Here is a 20510-nt window from a genome sequence, read left to right on the forward strand (position 1 = left end):
AGGGGTTCCTTAGGCTCAGGGGTACCTTGGGCTCAGTCTGACAAGGTCTCAGTGAGCTACGTAGCGTAACAGTGTGGAGGTGTGCAAAAGCGTCTAAACTTTCCCATTTATCTCTTACTTCCAGATACACAAAGCCACATTATTCCTTGTGGCATTAATAACCATGAGCCTTCTTCTGAAGGTAAGTCCAAACCCCTGATCAGTCCTTTCCTCAAAACGCAGCTACCTTTCAATGGTGAAAGCTGACTTACCACTTCCTTGGGGCTACACTGAGCTAAATGTAACTTGTGAACTGGGAAACCTGCCTTCCCATTTCTTCTTTACCTACTAGTTACATAGGTTGGTTGGTCTGTTTTCATTTTTTGGTTTCTTTCCCCCTCTCCTGCTCCAAATCACCATCTTGGATTTAGAAAAGTTAAGTTCCACCCAAGTCCAGTCCATTATTTCAGTTGATTTAAGATTTGGCTCCTTGCTCCCAGAGAATGAGAGTTGCTCTCTGTGTAGTTGTGCTGATTCTTAAACATTCGAAAGACAGTCCAAAAGAAAGAAATTATAAGCATGAAATGATAGGCATAAAATGTTAGACGTAAGTTTAGGTTTACATCTGATTCCCCCCCCCCCCCCCCAAACTGTTCTTTTCTTTAAATTGCTGCTACTCATACTTCTGTCTGGTGTTTTCTAAACAGAAATGTTTCCACAGATACAGTGTACTATATATTGAGTGTGAAATGAATGCAAGTCTGAGACATGCACCCTGCACAGATGCTCTTCATTTGCAAAATTAATTGGCCACATTTGAAACACGTTCGATTCATGCTGAGAGGCATTGGTAGGATTTTGGCTGGAAGGAACTGGAAAATACCAGACCTACTGTATTGATGCTTGAATGTTAATATATACACATACAAGGAATGTGTTTAGAATTGTTGGTTTATAAATGTTAAGCAATTGTTTATATTTTCCTGCTACTATTCACTGAGTATATGTAACACCTATGGAGAAAAGGACCCAGTTAATAAATAGTTTCAGTGAAAAGGGGGCGAAGAGGAAATCTATTTAGTAATATAAGGGGCTTCTTGGAAGATAAGGGTATATTCCTTCTTGAAAATAATTAGAAAGGAATATTTACTGTCTCTATAGCTATTATTGGCCTAGTTGTTTGGTGCTATAATGAGTACTTAACCTACTTGATTACCAGACTGGTAGAATTCATCTTACTGCACCACAATGTTTTCATATGTTTCTTTCCTCCTACAGACTATTGTACTCACAATTTCAAACTCCTTTAACTGTCCAAGCTTTCCACCTTGGCTCTGTCAAATGAATTTCTATTGCATTCTTGATCTGCTTTTGTGTACTTTTCCAACCAGATCTTGATTTTATAAATCTCATAATGCATCCATCAAAACTGAGAATTCTGGCCTTTATGCACTACATTCGTTTCACATTGATAGATCTTTAGACTCTGCAAGCAATTAGTGACTGCCCCTACTGTGATAGGGGTATGTAGAAGAAATTTCTGGATTGAGGCCCAAAATTTTACTATAAATCTCTCTTCATCCTTGTAAATACTATTTTAATTAATTCCTTCAGGTTTCTTTTTTCCTCAGCTTTTATTTATTATGTCGTTATGCTCTTAGATTGATGTATTATATCATGTAATACAAAACAAGCATAATTGAGTTACCTTAAGGATAGTATAGTAATGCTATAGTTGAAGTTGAATTGGCTGTTATACTATAAATATTTGAAGCGTGATTAATATCTTGGCAATTTCTAATCTCATTTGGAAGAAACTTGAAATGGAAGCTGAAAATATAGCTGTAAATCTACATAAAGGGAAAATACTCTAAATTTATCACCTTTTCTCAGACCTGCCTAGGGAAAAATTTTCCCCTCTGTGCAGACTGAGAATCTTCCAGCCAAGTTCTTGTTCAGCTTTCTTTATTTCCTGAATTCTTTGGAGCTGTGGAATGCTCGCACTACCCTTTTATCTTGGGTCATGACTTCGGACAAGTAAGACCTCACAAGCATGACCTTCTATAAAATTAGAAGGATTTTTTAAAATGAAAATACGTGACTTCAATGGTTGCCTTCTGTGAAATAAAAAAAAGAAAAATAAAATTGCTACATTGTAGTCAAGGGAATACTGAGACTAAATCTATGAAAAATACCTTAAAAACTACATGGAACATTTACAACCACCCCTTTAGGCTGTGAAGAAAAATCTGAATTCTCACAAATAAACCTGCCTCTCTTCATTGTCTGTAAAACGAGGTTAAAACAACTAAGCTCCCAATATCTCTCTCTCAAAGAAGGTAGATAAATCCAGACTACAATGTCACATCACTATCAGAGAGATTAGATAGCTCAGGATGAATACCTGCCAAAGAGAATTTGAGTGAGACCAAGAGCTGATCCAACTTCAGCCGAAAAAGACCTTGAATCAGTGTGGTGAAGTTTTCTCCTATTTCTTCCTCCCTTCTTATTCCTCCTTTTAAACAATACGTGGCTCAATTTAGAGAAGAAAACAGCATAACTACAGCTTCAAAAACCACACATAATATTTCTCAAGATGGGATATTAACATTGACCCCGTCTTATCTTGGCATGAAGGAGCTTGCGTTGACTGGTGTAATAAAAGGTTTTAGAGACTAAACGTCTCACAGGAATTTTGACAAGGATACGCCTGTGGGACAATATATGAAAAAGAATTAAGTTTTTTTTTTTTGTCCTTCTGTAGTGAAAATTATTCATTATTATTTTATTTATAACTAAATTTTCTTTAGGTACTAGCACCTAAACCTTTCTGTGGTGCTTTATAAACATATATATGTATAAGCATAACAACATATACCATAATGAAAGGGCCTAGCACTGGGTGGTGCATGAAAGGTTTTCAAAATGTAACACTCAGTTTTATTAGAACACAAACCAGAAACCTGAACAAGGTAAAACTCAGACTTGCTGGACAAAAGAGATTAAAGACAAGGTTTTAAAAAAAAAAAGATTTCCAGCCTCCAGTCTCTCCTTCCATCTTGCTGTCAGATTTGGCAACTTTCAGGACTTCAAACGTTCTTACTGTGAGCGTAACTCCCTCCTGGTTTGTAAGAGTAGTTTCTGACCATTCTTAAGCTTGATTTGGCTCTGCTCTCTGCATCAGCCTCTGCCTTCCTCAGCACATTCAGCAGATGTCATTATTTGCTCTCTCTGCTCTTGTATACTTGCCTAACCTACATTCCCAGAGCTTCCCCCTATTGTACATGCATCCGTTAACTTGGGGAAGTAGAATTTTTCCCTCTTCCCTGCTGGTCGCGCCTGCTGGAGCATGCAGAAGCCATGACACGGAAATCACTTTTCCTCTCTGCTTTCCACCCACTCCTATACAATACGTAGCACATGCACTATAAGCTATGAACCAAGAGTGTCAACAGGTAGGTAGGTCATTTGTGACAAACTTGTGAACTTGTCTTGAACCCTATGCACATTACGTAGCTGGTCACTCTGCACACAGAAATGAAGGATGGGCTTTTTATATATACTTTTAAAGTATGTGAGCATAAGTAACCTAGTAAGAACACCTGACAGAAAAAGAAGTTGATTTATATTTCTACTTTTTTTTCTGTAATATCCTATAGGTTTTTTTGTTTGTTTGTTTTAATTTGAACGGGATATATACTAAGATCTCAAAAAATATATACCTCCTTCAGTTCCATTAGCTGTGTATCCACTCACTAGGTGCTAAGTTCATATCCCAGAAGAAATTAACTTCATGCAAAAAGTCAACACAAATCTAGCTATCAATTAAACATTATGTTGAGGGCTTAGGGAAGATTCAAGTAATATATAAGCTTTCTGTTTGAAGGGGATAATTTTAATTCCAGATGAGAAAATTAAACAAATGTTCATTATGGCTTTCAATATTTCTCAATTTCTATGATTTTTGAGATGTATAAATCAGAGAATAACATTTACTAAGTATCAACCTCTAAAATTTGCAAGAGGAATGTGGTAGCTTCTGAAGGGCCAGAAAGCACTTTATCAAGGCATTGGAAGTTTTACTGAAGAGTAACAAAATTCTTGCCCATTACTGTATTTCATTCTCTGAACAGCTTTTGCTTTATCTTGGAAATACACAGTCCTTGTATGGTTAGAAGAGAAGTGAATGGGAAACAATTTCCTAATTTGAAATGGAAATTTGGGTCTCCAACTTGATTTATATGAAATTACTTCATAATTAATTTACTCATTAGACAATATAATCTAGGCTTAATTTCATTTCAAAGTCAGGTAAAATAGTAAATATGCCAAAAAATAGAATTGGAAGTTGGTTAAAATGGTTAAAAGCAAGAACAAAAGAAAACACTTCTTAAAAATTCATCAAGAAAATAACCACATTTTAAAAGTTTTAATTTTATAAAAATTGCTTTTTTTAAGGAGAAAACTGAAATGTCAACTTGCACAAATCTCATTTAAATCTCAACTAATTTGTTTTTACGTACAAATTATGTTCTGTAGTCTATAGTCCTGAATTGCATGAAGATGTAAACTTCTCCTGTTAAAATAATTGTACATTTTAAGAATATTGCAGAGCTTGCAACTTTTACTTTGTCTCTTTAAGATAAATAAGTTCTTGATAATAATTTTCATTTTCTTGGCGTTTTTTTTGCCTTTTGTGAAGTTAAAGTTTTGCCAATATATTTCAGTATCATCCTCACTAAAATGGAGAAATGGAGTTTCCTTGGTGAAAGCCACAATCTTTAATGTGTTTTAAAGTACAGAATTTCAAATAATTCTGTACAGAATCTACTGAAAGATCTCTGTCTTTGTTAATTATTCAAAATGTCATTTAGCATTAAAAAAAAAAAAAATCAAAAATCTGTGGACTTTTTATTTGTGAAGCTCATGAGCATTGCATATTTTCCTTGTGTTCATTAATAATAAATATTCCTTTGGGAGAAAAAAAGATGAGATGAATTGATATGTGAGATTTTGACTATTTTGTATGATAGCCTGTATAGGGTAGCTATTCAGAACAAAAGTATTAAACAAAACATACCTGTGCAAATTGAAATAGATGCTACTGGGTAAAGACTTGTAGGTCATCAGGAACAGATGACCTAGTGACAATGAAATGCAGACTTTTTTAATAAAGTTTAGTAAAAGATGCATTTAAACTTATCAGCTGATACTAAAAGGTAACACTAAAGATTTTTTTTCCAAAAATATCTCCCATAAAATTTCATGAGAAGAAAAAGAATCAAATTTTCTTAAACACTGATAGACTGTCTTCGCCAATAGTTTATCCATACTAAAAGAAGATTAAAATAAGCATTGACAAATTACTACAGATTCCAGTACTTTACTATTTTGTAAAATAAAACTTGGAAGAACTTTGTGGTCATTATAACACTGTTGAGATTTTAGCAGTAAAGTTCTTGAAATTATATGTAGACTAAGAAAAAGGTATAAAGCTGGGCTCTATAACATTTTTGGGGGGAAAAAAGCTAATATTTCTAAACTTACAGTAGCTAGAGGAAAGAATTAAATTATTCTTTTGCAGTGACAAGTAAATGATTCATAGGGAAATTGTCTGATAGTTCTCTATTTCTTTCTTCCACAAGCACCAAATCAGGAAGACAGCCAAGAACATCCATATTTCTTTTCTCCTGTCTCTCTTCGCTGCATAAGAAGGAAAGGCTGCAGTTAAATGTACTACAGTATTTCTAAAATCAGACCCACTTAACTGTATTTTCCCCCCCTTGAGAATCTTTTTCCCCCTTCACGTCCTACTAGAAATATTCTATGTTTCTATGATTCTGAGAGTTAAGTAATCCTCTTCAGACTCACAGTTTAAATTAACTTGGAAACATTTTCCTGAATGTTTGTGTGAAGAAATTTACTTTTTGGGTGATAGTCACTGTGACACAGAGATGTTAATAATCACAAAAGATGAGATTTATACTATTATTAGGTTGTACTTGAGACCTGCCTTAATATGGGTGCTACACCCTATCAGTAGCTGATTTATAACTACACTCTAGTTATATAAACAATTCCTATGTCAAATATGACCATGACAACTGTCCTTTTGCAGCAATCCCATCACCAAATTCTCCTTCATGCACAATCCTGTGAACCATTGTAAAGCCTTTTGCCCCCAGCAACAGAAGAATGCAGGAATGGCCTTACAGGACCAGACCACAGCTCCATCTAATTCAGTAGCCTGTTTATAGCAGTAAAGCTGAGGAAATTAGGCAAGAACAGGACAAGCATATACAATAACTCTCCCAACTGCTTTTCCAGATTCTAACACTTTCCAGCTCAAGGATTTCCCAAGTTAGAAAACTCTTTGCGTAGCCTTCAGCCCTCAATTGATTTAACTGCAATGAACCTGTAAAGTTCCCCATGGACTTGTAAATTATTGATATTCATCCTGATTAAGGTGCAACAACAAGGCTACCAGATGGCAACAGGAAGGCTGTAAGATGGAATGGTTGCTGGCAAAGGTCTGGGCACAATAAAACAAAGCATAATCGTGCAGTACCAGGAATATGGCTAATGTCAGGCAAACAGTCACGGACAACGTATTCTCCAATACTCTCTGAACATAACAGTTATCTATCTCATGAGCACAGCAAGTAGATCAAGGGACGTGATTATCCTCATAATTCTAACATTTTCTAAAACTATTATCCTCAACATTTTCTGAAATACTGTGCCCAGTTTCAGGCCTCCCAATACATGAAAGAAATTGATCAGCTGGAGCAAGTTCAGCAGAGGGCTACTGAGATGGTTGAGGATCTTGAGCCATCTTCAACAGGTAGCGGGGCTTGTTTAGCCTTAAGAATAACAACCCTCAGACACCTACAAAGAGGTTCTTAAGAAGATGAAATCTGGCTCTTCACAGCAGTGTATGGTGAGAGGATGAGACAAGGGATATAAACTGAAACAACAGAGGTTAAAAGTGGTTATGAGGAGGAATCTTCTCCTCATGAGGACAGCCAAGAAGTAAAATGGGTTGTGCATAGAGGTTGTGCAGCCTCTGTCCTTGGAGGTGTTCAACACCCAACTGGATAAAGCCCCAAGCAACCTTGTTTGACCTCTTAGCTGACTCTGCTTTGAGCAGAGAAGTGGACTAGAGACCTCCTGAGGTCCCTTCACACCTGAATTGTTATTGGGGGGGGCGGGGGGGGCTACAAGGGTGGCATCTGTGAGAAGCTGCTAGAAGCTTCTCCTATGTCCAGCAGAGCCAGTGCCCACCAGCTCCAAGACAGACCTGCCACTGGCCAAGTCCAAGCCCATCAGTGATGGTAGCAGTGCCTCTGGGAGAACAGAGTTAAGAAGGGGGAAAAACTGCTGCACAACAGCAGCCAGAAGAGAGGGCTGAAAATATGCGAGCCCCAGCCCTGCAGACCCCCAGGTCAGTGCAGAAGGAGGGCAGGAGGTGCTCCAGGCGCTGGAGCAGAGATTTCCCTGCAGCTCGTGGTGATGAAGACCATGGTGAGGCAGGCTGTTCCCCTGCAGCCCAGGGAGGTCCATGGGGGAGCAGATCTTCACCTACAGCCCAGAGAGAGAGGAGCCCATGCTGGAGCAGATTTTCTGGCAGGACTTGTGACCACATGGGGGACCCACGCTGGAGCAGTTTGTGGAGGACTGTCTTCCATGGGAGGGACCCCACGCTGGAGCAGAGGAAGAGTGTGACAAGTCCTGCTCCTGAGGAGGAAGGAGCGGCAGAGGCAATGTGGGATGAACTGATCATAACCCCCATTCCCCGTCCCCCTGCGCCACTGGGGGGGAGGAAGTAGAAAATTCGGGAGTGAAGCTGTGCCTGGGAAGAAGGGAGGGGTGGGGGGTAGTGTTTCAAGATTTGGTTTTATTTCTCATTATCCGACTCTGATTTAATTAGTAATAAATTAAATTAATTTCCCTAAGTCAAATCTGTTTTGCCCATGACGGTAATTGGCGAGTGATCTCTCCCTGTCCTTATCTCAACCCACAAGAGCCTTTCATTATATTTTCTCTCCCCTGTCCAGCTGAGGAGGGCAGTGATAGACTGGCTTTGGTGGGTACCTGGCACCTAACCAGGGTCAACCCACCACATCTACTATTAGCCAGAGTTTTTATAAGTGATTGTATTTGTCTGATTGGCTTTTCCTCACATGAGTGTCTAACTGCTGCATGTGATCTGCTCCAACTGCCTTAAAAATTTTCTTCATTAATGACAGGCCTTGTGACCCATTACAATTGTAATGTTGTGCATTTTAACTTTCCTCATAAAATGACTGATGTACATTACTAAAGCTTTTAGACAGTTATATACATCTAGGCTAGGCTATTTCAACACAGTTTAACTGGAACTAATCCCGAAGGTCATTCAGAAATTCTAGCAACCGAGAAATGAAGCTGTCCACTTTCTGAGCAACACAAATCACACATGCATTTGGCATTGCACGTTGATTGCAGTCATATTCCAGATAAAATTTATATCATCATTTTATCCATTCATTGATAAACGATGCTGATTACTTTTTTTAAAAAATAGGATGCTAGCTATGAGTCTAATTATACCTCTAGAAGAACAATGTTGTAAGCAGTATTTTTTTTGTCTAATCATGCCTTCAAATATTTATGGCAAGCAATTAAAGGTAGTGTATTCTTTGAGTGCTCACCAGTACTTGAGTTTGGTAAACCAATAAACATAAAAAATAAAATTAGAAGATTCATTAATACAATTATTCGTAATAAAATTAGAACATTCATTCCTTTATCAAGTCTTTCCTCATGCTTGGAAAGAAGGGGCAAATAGAACAATTTTTTGAAGACAGACGAAAAAGAGTATTTGCTTCGCAGTGCCCTCATCTGTACGTAGTAAGAGACTAAATTTCACAGCTTATATACTGGAGATGCAACACCACAGGTATAGGCAGAAGGCAGTCATAATATTCACAGCAAGGTTTGAAGCCTTCAGAGTTATTATAAAATGAGGATTTTTTCTCATTATTAACATGGCCATTTTCTAAACAGTAAATACTTAACTCTGTCCATACATCTGTAAGACTTCAGAGGACTGCCTAGAAAAATGTGGCTGAACCGAACTCTTCCAATTGCAAGTACTGTTTTCAAGATGTTATCAATGACAAATACAACCTTGAATATGTACTAAAGCTAAACAATAAAGAACAAACAAATCATGATCCTTGCAGCCATATAGTCAGTAGCTCATGGCCATTTCCTCATCTTTCTTTAACTACTTCTTCATCCTGGCAATATAACAAATGATTGATAGCAGTAGGTGCAGTCTCTCCTGATAATATTCCTTCAGTATTTGCTGTTAACAAGAGTTCCAAAATACAATCTGAATGCTCTATCATTTCTAAGCGCAGGAAGACCACTGACTTTGGTGCTGCCATTTTACTTGTTGAATCACTGTCTAGCTCTCAATAGAGTCTTGTACTTACTGTTCCTCTTCTAGCTTTTAGGGGAATGATAGGATTGCTTCATTACAGCTTTTTTTCTGGTGTCAAGACTTTATTTTTGAAAAGTATTTTTTGAAATAAAAGCCAATAACCAAGAAAAAAAGTACCTTATCAGAAGGTCTACCAAAATCTGGTAAAGTAGAAAGCCTAACAAGGCTTGTTGTTCATAATCTGTTTACCATTTGCGCTTCAGCTATCAGAGACTTTTTTACAGAGCAAAACAAATACAGAAACAAAATAATTCAGAAAGAGGAATGTTAGTCAGCCTACTCAAGAGTAAGTTTTGATGAGGTCAGTTCAGAAAGATTAAAAAACAGAGACTAGCCACAAAGAAAAAAATGAATAGTGCAAAAGATGGCAGTGTTTAGATTTCTTGATGTATTAAAGTATAACTGCATGTTCTTCTTTGCTTTTGAATTCTTCCATCAAATGGATTAAAAGAAAGAACGAGCTCAGAAAAAGAAAAGGTTCATAGGTAGGACACTGAGGATCCCCTTCACTGTCCTCACTGTTCAGATGGATTTAAAGTGGATACAGAGGTCACAGGATCTGTGACGATGTCTGGATGCTTCTCAGTAGGGAGATACAACTTTAGTAGTGCCACAGTGGAAATACCTCTTGCAGACAAGAGATACTGAGTTTGAAGAGCACTTAGCTATTTCTTCACGATCCCGTTATTGATTCAGATTCACACCAAAAGGAGCTTTGGAAACCTTTAGCCAGAGAATTTCACTCTGAGTAATCATCAGTAGATGTACTTGAAATTTCACAATCAGAAAAAACTGAGACACTGAACTAAAATTCAGGCCATCAAATGGGATCTGAATTGAAGACTACTCCAAAATCATTATCTAGCGAACAACCAAATTTAGAGCAAAAGGAGACACTCAAATATTGTTAAATTCAAGTGAAACAGCAAAGAACCTTGAACCCCAAAGTAATACTGAAAAATCCTAAAACAAAAAAAGGCTTTAAAAAGTCTCCCTAATAATTCCATTGAGTCATTAAACTGTTTTCTTAGATATAATTTAAACTAGTCAAAATATTAACTATTTAAAAAAAAAACATAAACAAAAAACCATGTTCTCAAATGTAGCTGGATCCAAACATTACACTGTGTTATACATTTTTTTAAAGAAAAGTAAAAACATTTAAATTGGTTTCTACATTTATAATTTCTGTCAATTCCACCCAGAATCAGCTTGACTTTTTCCTGACAAAAGTGATAATTACTGAAATATTTGAGAGTATAGAAGCAGTTCAGAGTTCTGTTTTTAAAAAAATATCTTATGTTTTGATTCTCCAGAAACATTAGGGTTTAAAGAAATAAGTGTAAAACTATAATAGTGACAAAATCAGTCTGATTGCAGTGTGATAAGAACTAGACAGAGAAAGTTCAGACTAATCAGCATTAATGTATCCAGAACAGAAAAGAATTTGGCTTATAAACTGTTATGAAAAAATACTTTGGAAGTTAAGACAGAATTCCAGCTCCTGACCTCCAGAACAGAATATTAATTTACAGATCCACCTGGCATCAAATGGGACTGTCTCCATTGCAGTCAATTGTGGATCATTGTTTAAGCACTATGAATTAAATCTAGACCTTCAAGAATAGTTTAACTATATTTTAAATGTCTTTTAAAGTCTTTTAACATCTTTTCTGTTTTTCCCACACTTACAGCCCTAAGAAGTACCTAGTGCTCTGGTAACAGCATTACAGTGCCTTTTAAAAAAATAATCAATTTCTGCATGCTATAATCAGAGCCTTAAATATCTGAAGAATAACATGGGCAAGTAGTTGCAGAAGATGCTAATTCATCCATAAGTGCTTCTTCCTGAGTTACATATAAATGTACAGGTGTGATTTTTTCAAATGTTACAGCCAAAATTCCATTTCATATGAGAAAACATCATTCTTTAAAAAATCGTGGTTCTTGTAAACAAGTATGTTTCCATGGTGATTCAAAATTTCAGAAGGGACTTAAACACTGAGGTTGCCTGTGCCAGGGTGCACGGGTCCAGCGGCTCCCTGGGGTCAGGGACCGGGAGCGGCGGGTGCTCCCCATGGAGGGTCCATCACGGCGGGGCCTGTCCCACCGCCCTGGCCAGGAGCAGGGCAGCCGGGGGGCAGTGGGGCAGCCCCAACCCCAGGCAGTGGGCACCTCCATGGGGACAAGGATCGGCCGAGGACAGGCCGGGATGGTGCCCGCGGGTGGGGTCAGGATCAGGCCCCGTGAGGGTACCCAGGGTCTGGGTCTCTCGCACGCACCAGGAGCTGAACAGTGGAAGCTCTCCCTCAATCAAATCCCACAGGGAGGGGGTTGGCCCTGGCTGAGGGCCACGGTCCCGCAGCACTGTCTGGGAGCTGCAACAGAAGAGGTCCACCCTCAGCTGCAATAGTTTTTTGCTAAGTTGAATATTATCAGTACAGGCTCGACACACCAGTAGCTACAACTGCTTGTTCGCGCTGCTGGAACCAACATCCTATCTCCATGCTGATGACCTGCACTCAGAAGCGGTGGCCTTCTAAGACCCTGGCAGAATCAGAAATCTTGTCAAATTTTACCAGTAGGACTTGAACATACACAGCTATGTGTGCTGAGTTCACTTACTCATCCGCGCTTCCACAAGGTTAAAGTCTCAACAAAAGCTTGTCCAAGGCTACATCCTCGCTCTCCTCCACATAGAGGTTCCAAGTCTACAGCTTTGGAGGCAGAGGTTTTTGTGCAGTTATTGCAGTACTTGATTTCTTGTTCCTCGGATGCAGAGAAAGACAAGATTAAGGGAAATCATCTCAGGATGATTGTCTTGACAACATGTAAAGCTTAAAAAGGTCCCTAAAAAGCATAGAAAAGATCAATAAAAGAACATGCCAGAAAAGGATATAGTTACATGAAACATAGGCTGGATACATCACAGATAAGATAGAAGCATCCCCAACATAACAATATAAATAAAGGGAAATGGTCACAGAGTATATTCTGCGCAGGGATAAAAAAGTCTTTTTTTTAACCATGAAGAAGAGCTAAACAGTTCCAAAATCCTCATTCTGACTTCTAGTTTCACATGTACTCTACAACTCCCTTATTCTATTAGATTTACCCATTTTTTTCTCCACCCAAGGAATACCTCTTTTCCTGAACCACCCTCCCCCCCCAAAACCCCAACTTGATCTCTTTTACTATAACACTTTTTTTAAAAAAAGTTTGATTTGTTTTCCTTCTATTTTATCAAACTTTACAACCTTCTAAACTATTCTGAAAGTGATTGTTTAACCTTAAGATAAGATCAGGTGGTTATGATGAATTATTTAACACTTGGCTTGTATTTCCTACATGGTTTGTTGGTTGGTTTTTTTCCCCTTTCTAAATAATATTCTGTACTCTAATTGGGTCTGTGAACAACAGCCCTCACTGATTGTTCTTAACATTCATTATATTTCAAAGTAAATTCTCTTTGCTTCTGTAGGTTGCTATGTTTCTCTGTCTCCCATCTGTTTTGTACTGAGGTGTATCAGCTATAATTAGCAGATAAAAATCTCAACTTAAAAGTGGGTTCAGTGTTCAAAGGTCAACTTTAGATTCACTACCTATGCATCTTTTTCTCAGATGACTGAACATTTTGAGATCAGCAAACAGTACAGAGATCTTTTTTGTGTGTGTGCGTTTGTTGCACAGTAAGTAGTTCTCCAGGAAGAATTTCAAGGAGAAGTGGAGAAAAACCTTGAAGATTTTCTCAAGTTTTGGAAACAGCATAGAAGAAAAACCAGCAAGAGCTCAACTGGGTGCAAGACCTGAACTTCTTCCAAACTGTTCATAATCTTTAAATTGGACATATAATCATGCACATGATGAAGTGGGTAAAAAAAAAAAATATAAATTACAAATAAAAGGCCAGAAGTAAATAGTCATTTATAAAGCCATAACTTTGAAAAGTTTGATTAAACATATTTTTCAAGTGCCAAAGTTGAATGAATAGAGGTACCACAGGGTACAACTTGACCTTTATTTTCGTTATAACTGTCAAAAGTACTGAATGAATTTGTATGCCATAAATTAAAAGAACTGCTTTAATTTTGCCCATAGGAAGATAATACTAGTTTAATCTGTTCATAGCACATGCAATACTGCATTCAGAGCTTTAGGGAATGTTATATCAGAGAACTGAACTATGATTTATGGTTAAGTTAAACACCTTTATACTTCATTAAAATTCTCCTAGCGTTGTGAAATGTTTTGGAGACTTCATTTGGAAATTTTTTAGTGAAAGATTCAACCTATGGCTAAGATTTCTTTGTAAGTGTATTTACTAAGCAAGCAATTCTTGTAGTGCCAGTGGCTCAATGGGAGCTTTGCCTCAATAAGGCTTGTGGGATCAAATCATATTGTCCTGGTTTCAGCTGGGATGTAGTTAACTGTCTTCCTAGTAGCTGGTACAGTGCTATGTTTTGAGTTCAGTATGTGAAGAATGTTGATAACACTGATGTTTTCAGTTGTTGCTCAGTAGTGTTTAGACTAGAGTCAAGGATTTTTCAGCTTCTCATGCCCAGCCAGGGCACCTGACCCAAACTGGCCAACAGTGTATTCCATACCATGGGACGTCCCATCTAGTTTAGGAACTGGGAAGTGGGGGGCAGGGATTCGCCGCTCGGGGACTGGCTGGGTGTCGGTCGGCGGGTGGTGAGCAATTGCCCTGCGCATCATTTGTACATTTCAATCCTTTTATTACTACTGTTGTCATTTTATTAGTGTTATCATTATCATTATTAGTTTCTTCTTTTCTGTTCTATTAAATCGTTCTTATCTCAACCCAAGAGTTTTACTTCTTTTCCTGATTTTCTCCCCCATCCCACTGGATGGGGGGGGGAGTGAGTGAGCAGCTGCGTGGTGCTTAGTTGCTGGCTGGGGTTAAACCACGACAAAGTGCAAACTTACACATGTAAACAAACATAGGTGCATTTCATTAACTACAAAATATAGCTGCTATATCAAGGGTAAGGAATGTCTGAACTTACATGTATTTTGTACAGTTGAACCCCAGATTATTTTTTCTCATCTCCACATTTCTATTAATAATATACATGCACTTAACTTCTAGAAAATTGTAAATCTAAAAAAAAAAAAAAAAAATCATCTCTATAGAGCTCCTGAAGTATGCCTGCACGGTTAAAGTCCAGGGGGTAGTGATTTTTAGTAGTAATATTTCTTTTAACATTCTGAAAAATGTAACAGGTGTAACTGAATGAGATATGAATGGAAAGAGGCTCCTAAAGTAAGTGTGCACTAAATTAATTGTCACATTGCACTCAGAATTTAGGTTGAATTAGAAGATTAAGTTACAAAATACTATTCCAATGAAATACTTGACCAAAGTAGAAACAGGAATGAATGAATGGCTAGACAAGTGGATGAATGGATGGAGAGGAAGAGGGACAGATAAATATGTTAGATAAAAATGTTCATGTAGATTAACGTACAGCTGTCACACAAAAAAGATTGTTCAGTATTTCTAAATCAGCATTGCACAATAAAGATATTTCACAAAATATACTTTCTGTTTCAAAATCTGAATTAAAGTTCACCAGATACTGAAACTCTTGCTTCCCTCAAAATTTGGTTTGCAGCTCAGAATTAGAACACGATGGAAACTTAATGCCAAAGAAGGTCTAACATTTTACCTTGGTGTAACTGAAAGGGCATTTTAGAAAATTTCTTTTGATGCCCACCTGTCACGGCCCATGGTGGCCAGAGCAGGAGGGTGGTCGGGGTCCTCCGGCCCGGCCCGGCCTCCCCGCCCTGTCGCTGCCCGGCCGCGGCCCCGGCAGAACTCGCCCCGCCGGGGTGTGGGAGGTGGTAACGCCTTCGGTCCCTCACACCGTCTGGTGTTCCAAAATATATGCTGGCTAGTTTTCTAATAACCTTAGACTTATTAGAAATTTTGGAATTTCTTACGTTTCTCAAATCTTACTCCATCCTTTCAACATCAAAATATTTCTTTCATGAATTCTTGTTCACTCGCATTCCCCTGATACTTCCATTTCCTCCTGTTCCCCTTTTCGCTTCAAGGACTGGATCCTACACTCTTCCACCTCAGCATGATTCTTTCAATCTATGTCTCAGAATAGACTCTCTTGAATCTTAAAATTGAATAACACAAAAGCATTCTTTTCCATGTCACAAGTAAATGAGTATGCTTTTTTATTTTTTTTCCCTCCTTTAAGCTTTCAACTCAGCTTCAAGAACAAACTGATTTTTTTAAGTGCAGTAGTATTGCAAAAAATGGGTACACAGTGAACTCATCGTTATTGTGATGTATAGGTACTTGAGGGATCAGGATCTTAATGGGTGCAATTACTTACAAGCAGCATCCTTCAGAAACACTCTTTCTTCTTTAAACATTGTCCCTTATCAGGAAGGAGGCCTGTCTATCTGAACTGAAATCCTGTACTCCCATTTACACAAGCTAGATAATCATCTTGCAGTAACAGTTTCTCTTACAGGCCTCAAACACAGCAATTCAATCTCAGCAGGGTCTTCTTGGTTCACAAACCCATCAGTAGCAATCAGTAGTTTGTTTTATAAGGCCTCACACTGTTGAAGCACCTCTAGTTCTTATATAAAATTCAGGCAGCGGTTCTCTTATTAATGATAATTCCAGTTGAGATGATGGATACCTGGCTCACGTTCAAAATTCTTTTCATGAAAAAGTTAGTTATGAGCAGCAAATGCTACCTGTCTTCAGAATACTAAACACGTAGGACCTGTGTGATACAGGATTATTCCCTTTAAATTCTGTGCATACGTACTTACACATCAGTGTAGGAGAGGTTTTTTTGTTATTATTAACATAATCACACAATATTCTTTTCTCTACTTGTATGTATTTGCATCTCCTACTTTTCAGTTCAGTAGGCAAACTTCTATATTTTGCTTCTCTAAACCAATGTCTCTGTCCAAGTGTAAAATGGAATAAAAATAAGGCCTTGATGAGGTCCTTCATTTACAAGAAAATTTAATTTATGTTTTCCCTGAATGGATTAGTAAACACCTAAAAAAACAATTGGACAGTTATATTGCTATGAAAATTTGATAGACTCTTGAAAATAATTACATTGCTGCTGACCACAAGCACAGAAGGAAACAAAATAAAGAATTACTTGACTACCACATGGTAGAGGAAAAAGCTGCTTTGTCAGAACACTTCAATCTGGGGGACATGTGCCAAGGCATCCAAATGCCAATTCAAAAAGTCCTTGAGATTTTTATATTTTAAAAAATAATAATAATTTGTAATTTGAAAAATCTGCATCTTTAACAGATAAAAATCTTTATTAAATGTCGCCATAATAGAGAAAGAAGATTAAGTCCTCACAGCTAGAAACAAGTACTGAGGTACAATTATTGTCTTGACTATGTCGGTTATGTAAACAACTACAGCATAATAAGGTGGTAAGAAATAGCCAATGTAGATATGTAAAAACCAATCTGTATCTGAGAAAGATAATGTTCTTCTATGACAGGAAAGCTAGTCAAGGAGGAAGTAGCAGGTATGGTATAGATTTCATGTAATAAGAGGCAGTTCACGCAACATTGTCATGTGCAAGCTAGCGAAATGTGCGATCGATTAAACTGCTCAGTGGTGGGTATGGAACTGACAGAACAGCCATCTGCAAGAAGTGATGTAAAAAAATCTTTTTATATCACATTTTGAGACCATTTCAAACAGCAAAACCAGGACTCTCCATGACTCTCACCTCTATTTAAAATGTTTGTTAATTTAAACTGTGAAACAGTACACTGAGAAGCTTTGTCAGTCACACCAAATTAGAAAGAGTCAGGAAGACTTCTGTATGACGGAATTAGAATTGAAAACAGTCTCATGCTTTGGAACAATGTTAACAAATCAGCTAAATATTTTTGTAATAAAGGGAAATGTAGAGCACTGTATTCAGAAAGAGAAATCAAGCTTCCACATGTAAAAGCGAATAATGATTATTGTGGCTTGCAAAATAAAGCCATCTCATTCCAGGATGTATAAATAGGAATGTTTTTAAGCAAGATACTAAGATAAATATTTTTCTGCTCTATCAGCTTTCCTGAGACCATGTCTGGTGTTCTATATCCATTTTGATCATGACCACTTAAGAAGGATAGTGACCAATTACAAAAAATCTAAGACAAAATCTTTGAGAGCAACTGGTTTGATCAAAGGTTAAGAAAGCATAATCTATGAAGAAAGTTTCAATTAATGTTTATTTTCTAAAGAAAAAAATACTGAAGGAGTAATATAACGATATTCAAACAAATAAAAGAATGTGATGAGAAGGGTGGTGAAGTTTCAGCCATTCTGCTGTATAGAACAATAAGTAATTATCTTGAATTACATCTAAAAACTTACAGATTAGAAAATAAGAAATATGTTCTCACTGTGAAATTAATTATGCACTCATAAAGAACATGCACAGTGGTGGAATCAAAGCTTCATTAGATCTTTATATAAGCAATTTAGACAAGCATTCATCAAGAATAATCTAGGTCTACCAGTCCTACAATTCAGGTGTTGGACTAAATGACTCATGAGATTTTTTGTGAGCCCTCCATTTTCCTGATTCCTATGTTTTATCAATTTTCATATTAAAGGGAAAATATTAGCTAGGAGGAATGACGAGTGCTAATTTCAATCAGAAAAGGAACCCTTCATTATTTATAATGCATTTAAAAACAACCCCCAACACTCAAAATTAATCATAGGCATTATCTTATTCTCCAATTTGAAATGGATTTGCTTAGAGAGAATATTTAATAATGTGTACTGTTCCTAGAGCAATCTGAAATACAGACAATTATCCTGTTTCCCAGATGAGCGCTCTATACAATTACTGGGAGACAGCTTCTTCCTACTCTTTCTCTGTCCTTCACAAATTCTTTCCTACATAAAGTGCTATCACTTTATCCATCTGGGGAAACATGGTATACTCTTCCCCACTTTCCAATCCAGTCAGTCTCCAGTCTGCTAGTCTGCTTGAAACTCCTAAGGCACAGGAAGGCACTATATTTTCATTTCCCATACGTGAAAGAGTGCTCTAGTTGCATGGTTATGACATTATCTCCTTATTCATGTGTTTTAAAATAAATGAAACCTTTTATAGCATGTTGTGAAACTTTTCATCGTCTTTTTTTTTTTTCTTTCCTGTCTTTTTTTTTTTTTTTCTTCCAGTTATACTCTAAGAAATCCTCCTTATAGAATTTAGGAAGAAAAATGATTAGATTACTAAGGAAGCATCTAGAGAGTGTTATGCTGGAATAAGAGGAAATTGACTGGTTTCACATGTTCTACACGTGGATATTCACCTCAGAACGTAGGCACAGGAAAGGACCATGCCTGTTCCAAATGGCTAAGCTATAAAGGTATCCGAAAGTATGCCTGAAGACCATACAGCTTTACACACTTCCCTCCATCCACACATCACAGTGCCTTATACACAGCTTTATTTTAAAAAATTTGTGGGTTTCAGAATGTTGTAAGATGAGCATCATCTGCTGACACAGTGTCAATGATGCCATTCTGCATCCAGCTCCCATGGTTGTCCCAGCTGAGGGGCATGATACTAGGTCATACCCAAGGATTCAGGTCTCTCGAGAAGAAGAACGTCTCCAGAAGATTTCTCACTCAGAAGGTAAACCCATTAGAACCACAGTGACATTCATATAATGCTTAAATTTCTGAAGAGGCGTTCAACATATTCTTATACAGGTCTTAAGTGATAAGGGAAGCTTCTCTCCCTTTCTCAGCAACCTTCAATAGATAAATGATAAATTTATCTATAAATATATGAGAACTACTTCCCATCACTTTATTTCTGATACCTAAATTTCTATGACAGGTAAATGGAAATTATCATCCCCTAACATATGTTTTTCTATCACGATACCAAGTTTGACATAAGAGATTTAGGCTTTATGTAAATATTAGAAAAAGCATTATTTGAATACAAATGGTAAATTTTACAATTTGACCTTTGTCTAAAATTATGCATAAGAGTTTAGCTATTTTCCAAAGACATGAGCAATACTCTTTTTGTGATATGCTGCATGAAAGGTTATTTATATTGTGTTTCATCTATGAAAAAGTCCAAGCTGTCTGTTAGATGTTGCCTTGTGAATGCCTAAACAAATATATGTAATATTGTATCATTGTATTTCAATATGAAATTAAATATTTCAATTTTAAATTAAATCAATATTGTATTTCAATATAATATTGAAAATACATATTGTAACATAAAAAGATTCACTTGCCAAGAAATAGCCATCAGAAACTTTGAGGCCACACAGAATTATGCTTGTAAGAGGTTCCTTCCTTTCTGAGATTTGTTTATTTTTATGAACAAATTAAAAAGGACTCTTTTATACATTTTTATAGACTTTGAAACCTATATTTTTTTAACCAGAAGCTAAAGTAGTTCATCCTCAGGACTGTGTAGTTTTAATTATCTTAGTGTATGAAGACAGATTCAATACTACTGGGGAAGTATGATTCTTTATAAACTGATGCAGATGTTGTATACCAACACAGGTTTTTAACCTCTTCTCCCATTAATCAGTCATGTCCTGTTCTGAAAATGCAAACTGTTAGAAATTTCTCATTGCAAGAAAACAAAAAACATTCCATGGAAGTGCTTCTTTGCACTCCTACTTGGTCCATTTCAGTGATTTTTGTTAGTATATATTCTGAGCAAGTTTAAAAGCCTTTTGTCATGGTTTAACCCCAGCCTGCAACTAAGCACCACTCAGCCACTTGCTCCCCCTCCCGCCCCAGCAGTATGGGGGAGAGATTAGGAAAAAAAAAAGTAAAACCTGTGGGTTGCGATAAAGACAGTTTAATAGAACAGAAAAGGAAAAAAAAATAATAATAATGGTAATAAGAATAAGAATCAGAACATACAAAACAAGTGATGCACAATGCAGTTGCTCACTACTTGCCGACCAATGCCCAGCCAGTTCCCGAGCAGTGGCCCCCAGCCAGCTT

This window comes from Haliaeetus albicilla, chromosome 17 (genome assembly GCF_947461875.1).
Source record: "Haliaeetus albicilla chromosome 17, bHalAlb1.1, whole genome shotgun sequence".
Taxonomy (NCBI): Eukaryota; Metazoa; Chordata; class Aves; order Accipitriformes; family Accipitridae; genus Haliaeetus; species Haliaeetus albicilla.